At 44.2% G+C, this 17,877-nt stretch overlaps 1 long non-coding RNA gene across 2 annotated transcripts in view; it reads left to right on the top strand.

Annotated features, from left to right (window-relative positions):
• The window catches only part of LOC140471913 (uncharacterized), a 29,566-nt gene extending 24,093 nt beyond the window's left edge, over positions 1–5,473 (top strand). For both annotated transcript variants that reach the window (XR_011957266.1, XR_011957265.1), the window contains one exon: positions 4,477–5,473. This is a non-coding gene — a long non-coding RNA (uncharacterized lncRNA). The remainder of the gene's footprint in view (positions 1–4,476) is intronic.
• The last annotated feature ends 12,404 nt before the right edge of the window (positions 5,474–17,877 follow it).

The following is a 17,877-nucleotide window of genomic DNA, read 5'->3' on the forward strand; positions in this document are numbered from 1 at the left end:
AGATGGGTCTTGGCCAGAGTGTGCAGGAAGCAGTGTATGCTGGATGGTTCTCATCAGGAGCTAGGAAACTGAATTCGAAGAGAGAGTGTGTGAGAACTGGGTGTGGAGGAAAGGAGTGGGGGGATTGGTTTGGATTTCAGTTCACAGAAGAGAGAAATTGTGAGACTGAGGTTTAAAGCTTTGGGTCAACAAGGAAACTACAGTTTAATACAACAATTGTCTTATGAATTTCCATCCTGTATTAACAGTGGTAACTTGTGTGCTCTGTTGTATGGTACTGAAAGGGTGGATTTGCGGATGAGAAATTCAAATTGAACTTCATGTTCAGATCTGATAGTTACTTGATTCATGCCGATCTGAATATCATTGGCCTTTTCATCTGGAAGGAAAGGTGTACATTCTCTCCGTGGGCGAATATTTCAAATGTCAATGTGACTGCAAAAGTACTGAGACACAGCCAAGTCCATGTCAGCGTGGTGAGTGTGAAGAGAGATTTCATTTGTTTTTGAAATTCTGAAAAATTATGGCACATTTCCCAGGAACAATTAAGCCACAACTTTGCTTTGTAGAAGGACAAGTCTTTAATTAACCATACAACCAGAAAGACACAAGGATACCTGCACCATGGGAAACACTATGAAAATGGGATTGTTGTAAAGGAGTTCATTCCCGATCATGGATTGTAATCCATTGGCATTGTCCCGTCGGTTCCAGCGCCGTGGGGAAACACTGGAAATATGATGAATGTTTCAGTTATTAAACTGTAAAAAGTGCAGAACAATTTACAAGGATGTTGCCAGGGCTCAGGGGTCTGAGTTATAGGGAGAGGTTGGACAAGTGAGGATTTTATGTTTAGAGCAGAGGAAACTGAGGGGGTTCTTTTCTAGAAGGGTATAAGACCATGAGAGGCATGGATAAGGTGAATGCACTCAGTCTTTTTCCCAGGAACTCCAGGATTGAAGGGCATCAGTTTAAGGTTAGAGGAGAAAGAATAAAAGGGAAGCTGAGGGGCAACTGTTTTACACAGAGGGTGGTATGTATATGGAATGAGCTGCCAGGAACACTCAACAGGTAAAAGACATTTGGACAAATACATGGATAGGAAAGGGTCAGAAGCAAATGGGCCAAGTGCAGGGAAATGGGGTTAGCGTGGATGGACATTCTGATTGGCATGGGCCAGTTTGGGCCAAATGGCCTGTCTCTGCTGTCGGATTCTACAACTCCTAAGTGCATTTGCTATTTCTCCCACTAACTCTGTTGGTATCCTGGGATGTATTCCATCAGGGCAATGAGACTTGTCTACCTTTAGCTCCATTAACTTGCCCAGCTCTAACTCTTTCACGATAATGGTTATTACCTGGTCCTCACCTTCCTTAGTTTCCTTATCAATTACTGGCATGTTCTTCGTATCCTCCACTATGAAGACTGACTGCTGTGTGCTCATATTCCTGAACCCTGCTGGACAGGAATAACTGGGCACAGAACTCTGAGAGGTCTTCTTTGAGTCTTTATTGATGAGATGTGGTAGTTACATGGATAGTGTACATGCAGAACACCTCCAGGCAGCATCAGGTAACTCCCCGCCTGTCTGATGTGCCGCTCCCATTCTTATACCTTAGTGGTTTGGGACTTTGAATAGAGACTGTCTCTCAGTATTATCTCCATGGTGACGGCAGTTAGAAAGTCTAGATCAGTTCAGCACTTTGTGGTTAAACCACACACCCCTCCCCCACGCCCCTGTGGCTCCCTCAAGTACCTGACAGGCCCTTCAGTTTCAGTGGGGCTGTCTATCGGGATTCTGATGTGGAGGAGCCAGAGTTGGGGTGGGGTGGACAAAGTTAAAAACCACACATCACCAGGTTATAGTACAACAGGTTTATTTGGAAGTACAAGCTTTTGGGGTGTGCTATGATTTTGAACTTGATCGGGATTATCTCTATGGTAACAGTTAAGCGCTTCAACAATTACAGAGGCCATAAGTTCCCCACACAATAGGTTCCCCTCTAGCAGTGTAAACTGTTATTCTGTCCCTGGGGATAGCTACTCATCACTTTTCTCCCCCAATCCCATCTCGCTTTCTGTTGATCTTTAAAGTTTTTCTAATCTCCTTGTTTCTCCTTGGTCTTTGCCAATTTGTATGTTTTCTATTTCAGTTTGATAGACTCCCTTATTTCTTGAGCCACCCACGGCAGATTATTCCTTTTCCTACAGTCCTTCCTTTTCACTGATATATACTTTTGCTGAGCACTTCGAAAAATTTCTTTGATATTCCCACACTGTCCGTCAACTTTCCCACCATAAAGTCTTTGTTTCCAGTCTACATTAGCCAACTCCTGCCTCATCCTATTGTAGTCTCCTTTTGTTTAAGCATAGGATCTTGGGATTGGATCTAATCTTCCAGCTTTCCATCTGTTCTAAATTCAACCAGACTTCTCAGAATTCTTTGATCAGATTACGAGGTGAGACCATGTTTCCTGGGTGTTTTGGTTTTCATTGTCAGAGAACTTGGCTTTGTAATAAAGTACAGGATAGATATTCACAACAGAATATTCTGGACGGTGTGAATGTACTACACAGTCTAAAACCATAAATCACTGTCTCCCCTCAGTTTAAAATTGCAAAATCATTATCTTCTACACGCTTCCTCGCTGTCTAAGTTTGGAACGCTAATCCACCTGACTATCTGTCATTTTCCGAAAATCTCCTTTGGTGAAGGTGGTAATTTTTGGATTCAGTTTTTCAGTTATTACCGTAAGAAGATAAGCACTGGGCACAGGAGAGGCAATGCAACCCTTCGAACCAGCTCCACCATTTAATACGGTGATGATTGAGCTCACCTTGGTCTCAGCTGGATTTTCCCGCCTGCTCTCTCTCACCCTTCATCTCATTGCAAATTCAACAGCAGTGGTTAGCACTGCTGCCTCACAAAGCCAGAGACCCGGGTTCAATTCCCGACTCAGGCTACTGACTGTGTGGAGTTTGCACATTCTCCCCGTGTCTGCGTGGGTGTCCTCCGGTTTCCTCCCACAGTCCAAAGATGTGCAGGTCAGGTAAATTGGCCATGCTAAATTGCCCGTAGTGTTAGGTAAAAGGGGTAAATGTAGGGGAATGGGTGGGTTGCGCTTCGGCGGGTCGGTGTGGACTTGTTGGGCCGAAGGGCCTGTTTCCATACTGTAAGTAATCTAATCTAATCTAATCTGTATCTCTTCATTAAATTGGCTCATTGTCCTGGCATCCACCGCATTTTGAATAGGAAATTCCACAGATTCACAACACATTGAGATAGGTACATTCTTCTTGATGAGAATAGAATAGAGTCCCTATAGTGCAGAAACAGGGTATTCATCCATCGAGTCCACACCAACCCTACAATGAACATCCCATTCAGACCCACCCATTCCCTGTAACATTACATTTCCCATGGCTAATTGTCTCACCAGCACGTGCATGGACGCTATCAACAAATTAGCATGAGCAGTCCATCTAACCTGCACATCTTTGGACTGTGTGAGGAAACTGGAGAACTGCACGAAACCATTCAAACATGGGGAGAATGTGTAAACTCCACACACTCGCCTAAGTTTCCTGACGCTGTGAGGCAGCAGTGATCGCCACTGAGCCACCTCTGCTTAAAACCTGTTGCCACTTATTAACCCCCCTATCCCCCAATTGGCTGAATCTATGTTCCTTACGTCGGAAATCAGGTTGTCTAAGCAGATGTCTCAGGAAATCCCAGTGACAGCCCACATGTCCCGTGTGTCTGAATGGGGATCTGATACAGAACATCCTCCACCCCACACTTTTCATTCACATTCCAGAGTCAGGGCTCCAGTGGCTGCATGAGGACTGCAACTCCCAAATTCCGAGGCAGGGACCATACGTCTGTGGGGAAACCTGGCACTGCACAAGTACAGAATGTGGGTGGGTTTTGGAGCATGTGCTTTGGGGTAACTCGTGGAAAGTATTTCACACTGTGATTGTCTGGAGGAGGAACGTATTTGCTTGTAGTATTGATCTGTTAGAGGGTCAAAGTATCACCACACCCACATGGGACCAAGTTACATTCCCAACTTGTCATAACACTGGAATCGACCAATGAGAAACAAGGAAGAATCTGATCCATTCTCCCAGCCTGAAGGTTCCTCTTCTGTCCAGGATCTGCCACCTCCCTTTCTGTTTCCGTCTGTTTCATTCTGCTGTTACATTATGACATGCAGCAACTGAAGGGAAAGGAAGTGAACCCAGAAAGGGTGCAGACTCTAACCAGGGACGGGAAGTGGTGGCATAGACCTGTTTATCAACAACTCGATGAGAATGGGGAGGGTGTACATTAGGGAGTAGCAGAGTCAGAATGGTGGGAGAGTGTAAGTGGGCTGGAGGGTTACAGCTTTGGGGGAAGAAAGGGGAAAAAGATATTCCAGAGAAACTAGAATTGTCTGTTCTGAATTTCTAATCTGTACATATTCCTTTATACAGGGTGCTAGATGGTGAAGATTTGCAGACTAAACTCTCAACATCATTTGCCGATTGTGATAAAGTTAACCAGAATTTGAAGAACCAAAGATGGAGAATCATTCGGCCAAAATCCTGCAACACTCTCCTCACGGCATTGTCGGTCTATCTGCGTCAAATGGTACAAGACAACAGCTCACTGCCATCTTCTCGAGGGTAACGAGAGATGGGGAATAAATGCTGGCTGAGCCAGTGATGCCCATATCCTGGAAACGGTTTCTATCTCTAGTTGCTGAAACCCATTTGATGTTACTGCAGGATGATGAGGGATGCTGAGTGCATCCTCCAGGAGGCAGCACCATCACATTACCCCTGCAGTAACACAACAACGCCACTGGAACAAAAGGCAGTGAAACCAAAGGAGGACTTAGATATAGTTCTTTTGAGGTAAAGCCATGAAAGGGGATTGGAACACAGCAGGAACAGGAGACTGAGCTGGATGGTCAGCTGTTTTCCCTTGAATGGTGGAGCAGGATTGAACAGCCGAATGGCCTCCTGCTGCTATCTCCCAGGTATGTATATAATCACGGTGCCCGGGTAGGAAGAAGTGGGCAGGGATTCTCCAGGAGATTGCACTTCCACAACAGTTTTCAGTGAGGGGTTAGGTTAGATTACTCAGTGTGGAAACAGGCCCTTTGGCCCAACAAGTCCACACCGCCCCACCGAAGCACACCCCACCCGTACCCCTACATTTACCCCTTACCTAACACTACGGGCAATTTAGCATGGCCAATTCACCTGACCTGCACATCTTTGGACTGTGAGAGGAAACCAGAGCACCCGGAGGAAACCCACGCAGACACTGGGAGAACGTGCAAACTCCACACAGTTAGTCGCCTGCGGCGGGAATTGAACCCGGATCTCTGGCGCTGTGAGGCAGCAGTGCTTGCCACTGTGCCGCCCGTAAATGGCTTGATGGATTTTATTTAACATTTGTCTTTAACAAGGTTTGTGAATTTGGAGGGTTACAGCTGTTTAACATTTAACAAGGTTTGTGAATTTGGTTTTAAAATATTGTAGCTATTTATTCCACAATAAATAAAACTAAAAGAAATGAAACTAACAGTTTTTTAAAATTTCAAATAGACAAAATCCTGTCTATTCCCGGACACCATCACTTTCCAGTTACTCAAAACTCCAGGGAAATATTCCCTCCCTGTCTGAACCTTTGGTTTGATTTAACTGCTTTTCAGTTCTTGTTCTGTGAGGTGTGAAGTGTTCTTTTCCCCCCCATTTCTCCTACCCAGACATGTTATCACACAAGCTGAGCAACCTTCCCACGTTCATCATTTCGCCATTTTAGGTTTTGTTAATATATAATCACCAGCAGTAAACCACCCGTGTAACCAATTGAATATTTACAAACAAAGCCCATTACGGGTAAAGCAAACCATTACAAATGACAGATTGGGAAGGGACCAAATCAAAGTAGAGTTAGGGGTGAGGGGGCAGCAGTGGATATAAAGCACTGTATCCCCTGCGATGCCCACCTCTATCTAAAGGCATTGAGAGCATTGATACATACCACATGCTCCTCTCCAAGGACACCCTGCTTTATCCTCAATCATTGAATAGCATCCCAACTGTGTGGCAGGAGAGCATTGGCCCATCAAACCCCAACAACCATCCAAAGAGCATCCCGCCTGGAGCACTCTTATCCTTGTAACACTGCATTTCCCATGGCTGATCCACTGAGTCTGCACAATTATGGAGACTGTGGACAAGTCCACACTGACCACCGAAGCGCAACCCACCCATACCCCTACATTTACCCCTTGCCTAACACTATGGGCACACACAGAAACACAAAAGGCAGCATGTGTACCTGAGTTGAATGAACCTGGACTTGTGATTGTTGTCACATTTTCCTAACTAGTTAGAATTACAGAATCCCTTAGGCGCACAAAGAGACTATTCGGTCCATCAAGTCTGCAATGACTTGCTGTCCCACCCTACCTCCATCACCCCACATTTAGCATGGCTAACCCACCTAACCTACACACTACAGGCCATGTTAGCACGGCCAATCCATCAAACTGGCACATCTGTGGGAGAGTCACATATTATGTCTAAGTGCTCAGGATTGTGGATGAAGGCTCACAAATACTTGACTCTGACGCAAATCCTCTTTTTTTTCAAAATAAAATCTGGGGGAAACTGCAGCCAGAAAGATTTCCGATTATCTCATGAGGAAGAGAATTCAAAACTCGTGCCCCTGACCCAGGGGGTGCAGTGAAGTCACAGAGGTCTGGGAACCATCAGAAATGTAATAAGTTGTGAGCAAGGTGGGGTGAGACAAGGACAAAAAGACAGTCTGTCACACGGGGGAAGGCAGGAGAGATTAAACAGCAGAAATGGTAGTCCCTCAAGACCATGGGGAATGGAGTTAGGGCTGGGAAAGAAACCAGGAAACAAGGTATGCACCTGTGAACGATATATATTGAAAAAGCAGATTATAACAACATTGAGGGCAGAGTACGCAGTCTGAAATTGTTGCTCTCGTTGGTGAGAACAGAACGTTGTAAAGCCTGGGTCATTCTATCACAGCCAACACATGCAGGATAGGCCAAGTGGCCTCGATCTGTGCTGTAACTTTCTGATAAATTTATTCTGACATTTGGAATTCAGGTCGGGGGGCGATCATAAATTCTGAAATTGGACTTGAGTTTAATATTCTGGAGAAATGTCAAATCAATCACGATGATCCCATTCTGCAGACTTTAGTCCACAGCCCTGCATGTTCCAGCGTCCATGTCCTTTTATTCTAATGTAATGCTGGTTACTGCCTCTGCCACCCCATCAATGAGTTCCTGCTCCCCACCATCTCCGAGTGAAATGAATTCTCCCCTCCCTTACTTTCTGGGAATTAGTTTCAATCTCAATCCTCCAGTTTCTGACCTCTCAGTTAATGAATAGCTCCTTCCTATCCACTCAATCTGGATTCCTCAGCATTTTATCACTTCAATTAAATCTCAGCTCATCCTCGTCGGAAATCATCCCCAGCCTATCCAACCTTTCCTCAGGGCAGAAATTTTCCAATTGTAGAAACATTCTGATCAATCTCCTCTGTACCCTCTCTGGTGTGATCACATTAACCCTGGAATGTGGGGATAAGAAGTGTGTGCAGTACTTTAACCGCAGTCAAACGAGTGTTCCTGACATTTCCCATGTCACCTCCGTGTTCCTGTGGTTGTCACTCAGACAAGAAGTGTCTTGGATTTCCCACATAGAACTGGATGTGCACTCCATGGGGCTGGGATTCCCTACCATGTGTTTATTTGTTAACTAATTCTAAATTAACTTCAGATGAAAACAAGATTATCAGCTACCTACCAATCAACTTCTTCCGTTACACCCAAGTTACCTTACTTTTTAAAAATCTCTTTAAAATTATTATTATCTAAATACAACAGGCTTTAAGTTGCTGATCAAGTATTCAGATGTCTCCACTGTTACAATCACTTGAAGATTATCTTTACCTTCAGCTACATTTGGTGAATTGATTGTAAATATATGAATATCAAACGGACTTGAGTTTTATGATAATTAATCCAGTCTGACATTCTTGTTGGTTAATATCTTGAAGAGAACTGTCCTCAGAACTCCAGCTGTGCTCTGACTTCATTCACAACTGGATGTGGCTGGACTGCAGATCTTAGATCTGTTCTGTTGTTTCCCGGATTGCTTCACTCTGTCTATCACTTGCTGCTTATGCTGTAGGCACACAAGTAGCCCTCTTTGGGAACTTCATCAGGTTAACACCTCATTTTTAGGTATTCATGCTGCTGTCACTGACATGCCCTCCTGAATTCTCTCAGTTGAATGAGGATTGATCCTCTGGTTTGATGGTAAGAGGTAAATTGGGGAATATGCTGGGCCGTGATTCTGTAAGTTTTGTTGGAGTACAATTCTCCTGCTGTTGGTGGAAGGAATGAGCTAAACTCTTACACTGTTGGCCCCATATACTACATGCAGTTTCATGAACACTGATAGGCCAAGACATGAAATACGAGCAACACTGTACAATGATGCAGGATCACAACTGCAGTAAGGGGAGTTTAAGATCCAACTTGACACAGGAGTCGGGAAAGAAGCAGCTGATCAGATTGTCTCATTCATAGTCACAAAGAGACTCTGAGATTATTGTACTGTTGGGGGTGAGGATGGAGGACGTTGGGGAGATGGAGAGCCCTTCAAAAGAAACTAATCTGCCTGAGAGTTGTGAGAAAGAATTGATTGCCATGCATTTAACAGAAAGCTAATTGAAACTGTTTTTATCCCCAAAAGATAACAAGACTGATGGTGCTTCCAATCATCATCAGAAACAAACCCCAGAATACATGGTTCAGAGATGGATGTCAATAGCCAATTAACATCCAACTCCTGCAATCATTGAGCAAACGTATGTGTGATTACCCAGTTCTGATGAACCAGAAAATCCCTGTTCACTCTGTGCGGATGGACAGCGATGTGGGGAGGTATTGGTCTAGCGGTATTGTCGTGAGGATAGTTAATCTAAAACCCCAGATAGTGTTCTGGAGACCTGGGTTCAAAGCCTGCTGCAGCAGATGGGGGGGATTTGAATTCAATTAAAAAAACTCTGGAATTTAAGAATCTAATGATGACCATTAATCGATTGTCAGAAAAACCCATCTGGATCACTAATGCCCTTTCAGGAAGGAAGCTGCCATCCTTCCCTGGTCTGGCCTACATTGTGACCTCAGACCCACAACAATGTGGTCGACTCTTACCTGCCCCCTGGGCAATTAGGGATGGGCAGTAAATGCTGCCGGGCCAGCGACACCCTCATCCTGTGAATGAATAAAGGAACATAAAAGTCTCTACCCAGTGTGAATTAGATTAGATTAGATTAGATTAGATTACTTACAGTGTGGAAACAGGCCCCTCGGCCCAACAAGTCCACACCGCCCCGCCGAAGCGCAACCCACCCATACCCCTACATCTACCACTTACCTAACACTACGCATCTGTACATATTCAACAATGTTAACATTTCCAAAGCTAAGATCTCAATGTGCACAACTTTATGAGCTGCCAAAACCATTGTTCATTACTTGGTGTGAATAAGAGAGAAAAAAATCCTTCAACTGTGGCTAGCAGTAAATTGACTGGTGTCTCAGCAGGATGGATGCCTGAGTTAATCCCTCTTCCCCCCCCCCCCCCCCCCCCACACACACACACACAGAGCAGGTGAACAGCTCCCCAGTCTGACTGGTTTGGCCAGTTTCCAGGTGGGATGGGTAAAGAATTCCCTTCTGTCATTCCCCACGTTTCCAGAGTCGATCCCTCGTGTGGCTATAATGATGTTTTACCATTTCAGATAAGCGAGCAGACTGTTCCACACACCGTTAGCCCCCCCCACCCCCAAGAACCCTGTAGAAAGCAGTAAACATTATCTCTTGCTGTGGAGGGACAGCCTGTATTGGTCTGAGTAGGAACACTGAGCAGATTTACCTCAATGACAACTTAATCGGTGACCAGAGCAAGTTAAGCAAGTCCAAATAAAATGCATTACAGCACAAAAAGAGGCCCATCAAATCCAAGCTGGCTCTCTGTAGCAGAATCCCATATTCTCATTCCCCCTACGTACCCCAAACTCTGCAAGTTTATTTCCCTCAGAACTGATCTAATTGTTTTTATCAATCATTGATCTTCTCTACTTGCACCACCAAACTGGGCAAGAGGTTCTGCATATTTCCAGCCAATACAGTCAGCAGAAACACTTGCTCATCTCCCACTGTCTCAAAACCTTACATCTGGTCTTAATTCTTGTACTATCACCTATCAAATACAGATATTTTTGTCTGCTATACCTAGGTCTGTTATAATCTTATACAGCTCTATCAAAAATATATTTAACTTGTTTATTTCAAAGAAAGTAGCAATCTCTTCAAATCAATCCAGTGACTGCATTTTCTTCATCAGTGAACCACTCCAGTAAGTCTGTACTCCACACCCTGAAGATCACTCATATCCTTCCTTGTTAATGTCTGTTTTGTTCCACAAATCTAGACGACACAAGTTTTCTGTACAACAGCAGTAGCTTTATTATTGGACAGCTGGCAAGAGTTTCAAAGCATCTCTAAAGTAGCCGACTCTCTCCTTGTACAGACTCATGTTCACGAATCTCTGCCTTACCCACAGAGACAGTATATTTAATAAGAATTAGACAAAGGCATATCAGTCACATGGGCGATTGTCATTACATAGTTTAAAGCTGGTAATTATGAATTTACAAAGCTTGATGAATGGCGATGTCCTGTGATAATATGTGATGGATTACAGAGACTGATTATCGTATTGTCCATGATTATGTGTTGATGGGAAGAGATGAAGACAGAAGGGTTCTTCTTTCATTAAATGGGGGATTCACTTACCTATTGCTCATATGGAGGGGAGGTAAGACAATGGGAGCAGGAGGCAGTTTAACAGGGCTGTGTCCAGGGCTCTCAGTCTTGTCTGGAAAGGGCAAATTGCTCTATCTGGGGTTATGGTGGAATCCACATGTGTGGCTCCAAGAGGTTCTATTTCGAAGATACGGTCTGCCTCATCCCTACTGAGGTGTTCTGTCTGTATTGGAAGAGGACAGGCCTTGTATTCTTACAATACGGCAGGAAGACCTTTGGCAGGAGAATGTTTAACCCTTGAGTCGCCAATGCATCCTGAAAGAGAAGCAAAGTATGGAACAGGCCCCTCTGTGGTATTTTAACTTCCTCATCCTGACCAGGAATCTGTTGACCACAATTGGATGCAATGATTGACTGTGACCTAACTAGAACTTTGTCAATGATCAGCATCTTTTCCATGAGAATGTTATCATTCCCTCTGTTAATGAAGCCCAGCATCCTATATGTTTACTCAAAACACTTTATGTTCTCTCTCCTTTAAGGATTTGTACACATTGTCCCACATTCCTGCTGTCCTGCTCTCTGTCTGTGCCATTCAAATATATATTCCCTTTCGACATTGCTTCTCTCAAAATGCATCAACTTACTGTGTGTTCTAAAGAAGAGACATATTACACTCAAAATATTATCTCTCCCTCCACACATTCTCCCCCCTGGAAAACAGAACAGTACAGCACCGGAATAATCGGCCCACCATGTCTGTGTGGATCATGATGCCATTCCAAACTGATTCCATCTGCCTGTATATGATCCATATCCCTGCCAACCCATGCCTGCTTATCTGTCTGTCCAAATGCCTCTTAAACATTGTGATTGTTTCTGCTTTTACCATCTCTCAGGCAAGTACATTCTAGTCACTGACCACCTCCTACATAAGAAACTTGTCTGACACAACTCCCTTTAAACTTGCACAGATGTTGTTGAAAATGCTCAGCAGGTCATGCAACATCTGTGAAGAAAAATCAGTTAATGTTTCGGGTCCAGTACCCCTTCCTCAGAAATGTTAACTAATTTCTCTTCACAGATGCTGCGAGAACTGCTGAGCTTTTTCAGAAACTTCTGTTTTTCTTTCTGGTTTACACTATCTGCTGTTCTTTCGGTTTTCATTTCCTTTAAACCTGCCCCCTCTCCCCTTAAATCTATGGCCTGTGAATTGGTACTTTCCACTTGGAAAACGATTCAGATTATTCACTCTGTGCCTCTCGGATCACTCCACAGCCACTGACTTTCCAAAGACAACATTCCGAGATTTTCCAACCTCTCCCAATCCAGGCAACATCCTGGTAAACCCATTTCCACCCTCTCCAAAGCCTCCACATCCTCCTTATAATGCGGTGCCCAACACAGCACACAATCCACCAAAGGTGGCCTAATGACAGTTTTATATTCAGTCCCCTGACAGAAGAAGGCAAGCCTGCCATCCACCTCCTTCACCACATTCAGGAAACTGTGAACTTGCACCTGAAGATCCCTCTGTATATCAATGCTGCTCAGGGCACTTCCTTTTAGTGTATACATTCCTCTTACAATGAGCTGCCCAAAACGCATCACATCACACTTGTCTGAATTAAAATCTATCTGCAATTTCTCCGCATAATCTTCCAACTGATCTTGTCCTTGATGTTTCCTTTGATAACATTCTTCACGATTCACAACTTCTTCACTTTGTGCCATCTACAAACTTGCTAATTAAATTGTTTACATTTTCAGGCTAATCATTTATATTTATTACAAACAACAGATGTCCCAGCTCTGACCCTTGTGGAACAGAGGCACTGGTCACAGACCTCCAGCCACCAACATACCCCTGCACAACTGTTACTGGGAGAAATATCAAAGAGGAGCCTTGAGTTCTGTGCTGAGCACCACGACCAATGTTTATTCAGAGCTCCTTACTAATGCAGGATGGAAGAGTTCCCTCTCTGGAATTCTGTGGCTCCCCCAGCCATGTCCAGCATTTGGATGTGTTTCTTTCATATGTTCCACTAATATTTCCCCCCCGACCCGATCTCCTGGGTTCGGGATGTCAGCTCGGATGTTTATGAACTCCCTTTCCCAGTCTCTGATTCTCTGTCTGTCTGCAACTTCCCCTCTCAGCTCATGCAGTTGCTTTGTCAGTTCTTTCACAAATTGTTTCACCCTATCCTTGCCATTGTACATCTCCTGCCCTCCCATTACCGTACCCTCTGGCAGCTGCATAGTCCATCCGGTCACGAATTCAAAGGGGGACTGCTCAGTTCCCTTTGGGGTTGACATCCGTTTCATTAGGATGGTGGGGAGTACCCTCACCCATCCCGGCCTGTCTCTGTCAGGGCCTTAGTCAGACTAGCTTTCAGTGTCTGCTTCATTCCTTCTACTGTCCTTGAGCTCTGGGGGTGGTATGTGAGATGGGATTTCTGCTCAGTACCAAACTGGCCACAGAGCGGCTTAACTTCGTTTCCTGGAGCATGTGTCGCTTGGTCAGAATCTGCAGGGGCATGTTTCCACCCACTGAGTAAACCTGTTTATTAAGACCCAGCAGGATTTCCTTCCCTGGGATTGGGATGGGGGTGTGTGTAAAATCCATCTGTAATTGTTCCCATGAGCCCCTGGGTCCCTGCTGCTGCCTCCATTTTATCCTGATTCTCTTCCCTGGCTCACACTGTGTACAGACTACACCCCTTCGACAAAACCTTCTTGTTCCAGAACACTCCTGTAGTTGATCATCTGATATTGCATTTTATCCTGCTCAATTTGGGCCAGCCCATGATATGTTTTTAATCATGTTTGTCTTATACAGTGGCACTGCTGGATCATCCTATGTCCTATTACTGCCCCACCCTTTTCCCATTCCTGTTTCTCCTGCTATGGGACTGTTTCTGGAAATGTCTTTAAACTTTCCTTTCTCGCTTCTGTAGCTACTGCCACTGCATCCTCCTCAAATGTCTGCACTGTTTCAGTAAGTATGCTCACCCATGCTCACCAATTACCCCGTTGGTGTGGGGTTTCTACTTTCCTGTGAGCTCTAATCTTAATTATTGCTGCTTCACTGGGAAAGTTAGCTGCTTCCACTAACTCTCTGACCTGTTCTTCATGTTCAATGTGGTCCCCAGACAGGGTGATATAACTTCACCGAGCCCAGTCATGAACTATACCAAAGGCATGCTGACTGTGTGCATTTTGCCTCCCTCACCCCTGGTTAATGTCCGGGCTTCTGCCAGGGCTCGTGATGGTTCTCTATTTCTGGAGAATTCCCCACAAAATTCCCACAATAATTAGACAATCCTAAAGTTTGCCTGATCCATTTACGGTGTGTGGGTAGATAATTTTATAATCATAGTTTTTGTTCCCGCTGGGACTGTTCCCTCTCCCTTCCTGATTTGATCTCCCCAATATGATCTCCCAGTTCCGTCTCTCCCTACCTTCCCAGTTACACTCTCTGTGCGTTAATTTTCAGCCTGGCCTGGCTAACCTGATCCAATACTCTGTCTAATATCTGGATATGTTCTTCCTCACCGCTTGAGGTGATGTGGTGTTGTGGTTCGATCAGTGTGACGAAATCCATCAAACACACATCGGTGGGATATACTGGAATATTGCAGGATCCCTGAGGTAATAGTATCCTGGTGGACTGTTCTCCTCGGTCAGTAAACACCACTCTCTTCTGCCATTCAATGTCCACAGGTATGGACCCAGACTATTTCCAGCTTCTGTCAATCTGTCACTGTCACAATTACTGCCTCTTCAGCCCCAGCTTTGATGAGATCCCGTTTGTGTGGGGAGTGAGAGGGCCCTCGATCTCTACAGAGTCGATAGACAACATCCCACTTTCCTGTTTGAGTTACGCACACTGCTGAGAGGGTCCGAGCTATAACCCACCAGATTCTCTGACTGTCCCAGTCTCCCTGCAATGTAGCTACTCCGGAGAGGTTGCCTCTCCTTTTCTTTCTGTCCCAGTCCTGGCCGGAGCATCCCCATGTTTAAATTCGGGTGTTGACGTCAATAGTTGCCATTTTAGAATCAATAGGAGCAACTCCCAGAATGGTCCCTTCTTGAGTTTCACACCTCCATATCTGAATATGTTTTGTCATACTCCCGGTCTACATTGGGGCAGTTTGCTTCATCCAGCTTCCCAGGTTCCCTCTCCGACTGCTCTCATTTTAGTAATTGAGGGGGTGAGGGGTAAATCCTTATCGGTAACTGACAAAGATGCTCCGGTGTTAGAATCATGCAAGTGTTGGCCCCTTAACAGCACGTCAATGAATATTCATGGACTATGCATATACCTACATGAACACAAGCCACTCACAATATGAACACCTATCTCCCACTCTGTGCCTACGTTCATTGTCTATGTGCTCTTTCCTGCTTCCCTTGTAACATTGTGGGTCTGATTACCCTCCCTGTACTGCAGCTATTCCCCTGTGTTTCTGTGTTTGCCTCAGCTCTCATGGCCCAATTCAGAATGTGGTTAGAATTATCTCTCACAGAGAGTCCCATATTTTATAATTACAGTTAAATGGGGTCCCATGTCATCTTTTAAATGCATCAAACCAATTTCATCATCACATGTTATGGTTTGGTAATCCCCTGTGGTCCTTCCACACCTCAGGCTTCCTCTCTGTATGATCCTCGATATTACCCTTGGGCCCCTGAGTCACCAAGGTTATTTTAGCCCATTCAGCCTGTCCCCGCCCCAGTGTGTCCCTGTAATATCTGTAAAGGCCACTGATCAGCTGTACTCTTGGGGGGGACCGGCTCACACCCCATCCTCTCATTGCAGGTACAGTTTCTGTTGTACACTTCAGGGCATCTTGGGCCGAGGGAGGGTCCGTACATCATCTTCGGTGAGACTGTGTACCTCTACTAATTCATCCATATTGTCCCAATAAGGCCCATTGTTACCATTTCTCTATCAGGCTGGGTGTTCATTCACCAACATCTGTCATTCAGCGGGTGAACGGTTCAGGTTTGGTTTCCATCAGTTCCCTTTGTTGCTCCCTGCTGTCTGTCTAAGTTGAGCTTGATGCCCAGTGGTGCCATAGACACGGCCTTCTGGGCCTTATAGGGCGGTGGGTCATCCCACCCATTGCCGTCCCTCTGTCCATACGTGGGTGCTTTGTCATCAAACCCGTTCCAGTCAGTGTCACCATCCTCACTGCCTTCTGAGGAGAGCGGGGCACTAGGTACCTCCCCCACTGGAACTACCACCTGGCCCTTTGGCTTTAAGGCCTCACGTCTGAGGGTCACCACCTTCACTTGTTCCTGTTTCCCATAATAATTCAACACATCCTGTCATTCCTGGAATAAAACAGAGCAAAATGTGAATTTGGTTTTACTTGAAATATTAATAATTTGACATTCACTTTACATATCTATAGAGGTGAAAATTCGACTGTGATTATTTAAGTGAATTTAAGGTGATCATACAATGAAGATAACTGATAGTTAATGACAACGAATGAACTGAATAATATGTGATTATTTGTACAAGTTCTTGCAATAAAAATTCAATTTTATTTTAATGCTTGTCACCCATTACACCATGGGCATTGTTATTAGGGAATAAAGTAACGAAGGATATCAGAGAAAATAAATAGACTTTAATTTTAGCTTCACTGGAATAATGAACCAAAACAATATTTGGAAATATGGTTAAACTACATAACAAAGTTTCCAGTGTCATTATTGACATGAAAACTCTTTTAGTTTGCAAGTTGTTTTGCACTAAGAATAATTGAAAATGAATTGTGATTTGGAATACACCATTTAAAATATATTTTGAAGAGAATAATCAGATACATTTTTTGTAGGAAATTAGGAATGGAAATAAATATATATATTCATTGATATTAATAGTTTTAAAATGTTGAGAAGTTGACTGGGATTATTTGATTGAGAGAGGCTGCATGATTATAAAGACCAATTCACCTTTTTCATTGCATTGTTGGTTTCACTAGAATCTGTTGTGGTCTGAGCTCTTGTTGTGTGCAGTGGACTGTCACTAATAGCTTAATTAACCTGCGAGTTCCTGATCAGGTTTCCTTTGTCTGTAAGTCAGTCTGTAAGTGAGCAACACACCTCCTTTTGTGAGGGGAAACAGATTCTCTTCAAAGGAAATAAGTGGCAGATCATTTTGAGAATGGTTTCTTGCACACACCAACAGCAGGAAAGGGTTTTTTCAAAAGAATTCCAATCTCTATCTACAAATCTGATTTGTTAGTTTGTGGAGTTTTCAGCCCCTTTGTGCTGAGCTGTTTTTATACAAGCAGTTGGTTCATTATGTCTTTGCCAAGAATGTTGTTTACTTTTCCCTTTTACTGTGATTCTGCAGGTTAGAATATTCTGTGAGTCAATAATGTTCAGTAACTGAACATTGAATGATTTTGTCTCTAACAGAGCAGTGGCCTTGTTTTCAGCTAATTATTCACTTTCCATTTCCTGGTTGTGTTGAATGTTCCAGAACCAGACTCTGAGCAATGTTTCCATTCACTTGTGTTGGAGTCACTGACAGCCACGTGGTCAGTCAGTTTCAGCAGTCTGAATTCAATAATCTTCTAGAATTATGAGTCTATTAATGAAATTATTCTCGATTGTCACGAAAAACCGTCTCGGTCACTGATGTCCTTTAGGGAATGAAGCTGCTATCCTTACCTGATCTAGTCTACATGTGACCCCTGACCCACAGCAATGTGGTTGACTCTTACCTGCCCTCTGGGTAATAAATGCTGCCCATAGCCAGTGGCACCTACATCCAGGGAATGAATTTTCAACAAAGCTCTTAGTCCTGTGTCATGTGAAAAAGAAGCAGAAGGTGACCATTTGGCCTCTCAAGTCCACTCCATCATTCAATAAGGCCAGGCCTGATCTGTTAGTGATTTATATTCCATCTTCCCCCAACAAGAATCTATCAACCTGTGTCTTAAAAATATTCATTGAGCTCACCTTCTGGGGCAGA

Source organism: Chiloscyllium punctatum, unplaced genomic scaffold, assembly GCF_047496795.1.
Source record: "Chiloscyllium punctatum isolate Juve2018m unplaced genomic scaffold, sChiPun1.3 scaffold_199, whole genome shotgun sequence".
Lineage (NCBI taxonomy): Eukaryota > Metazoa > Chordata > Chondrichthyes > Orectolobiformes > Hemiscylliidae > Chiloscyllium > Chiloscyllium punctatum.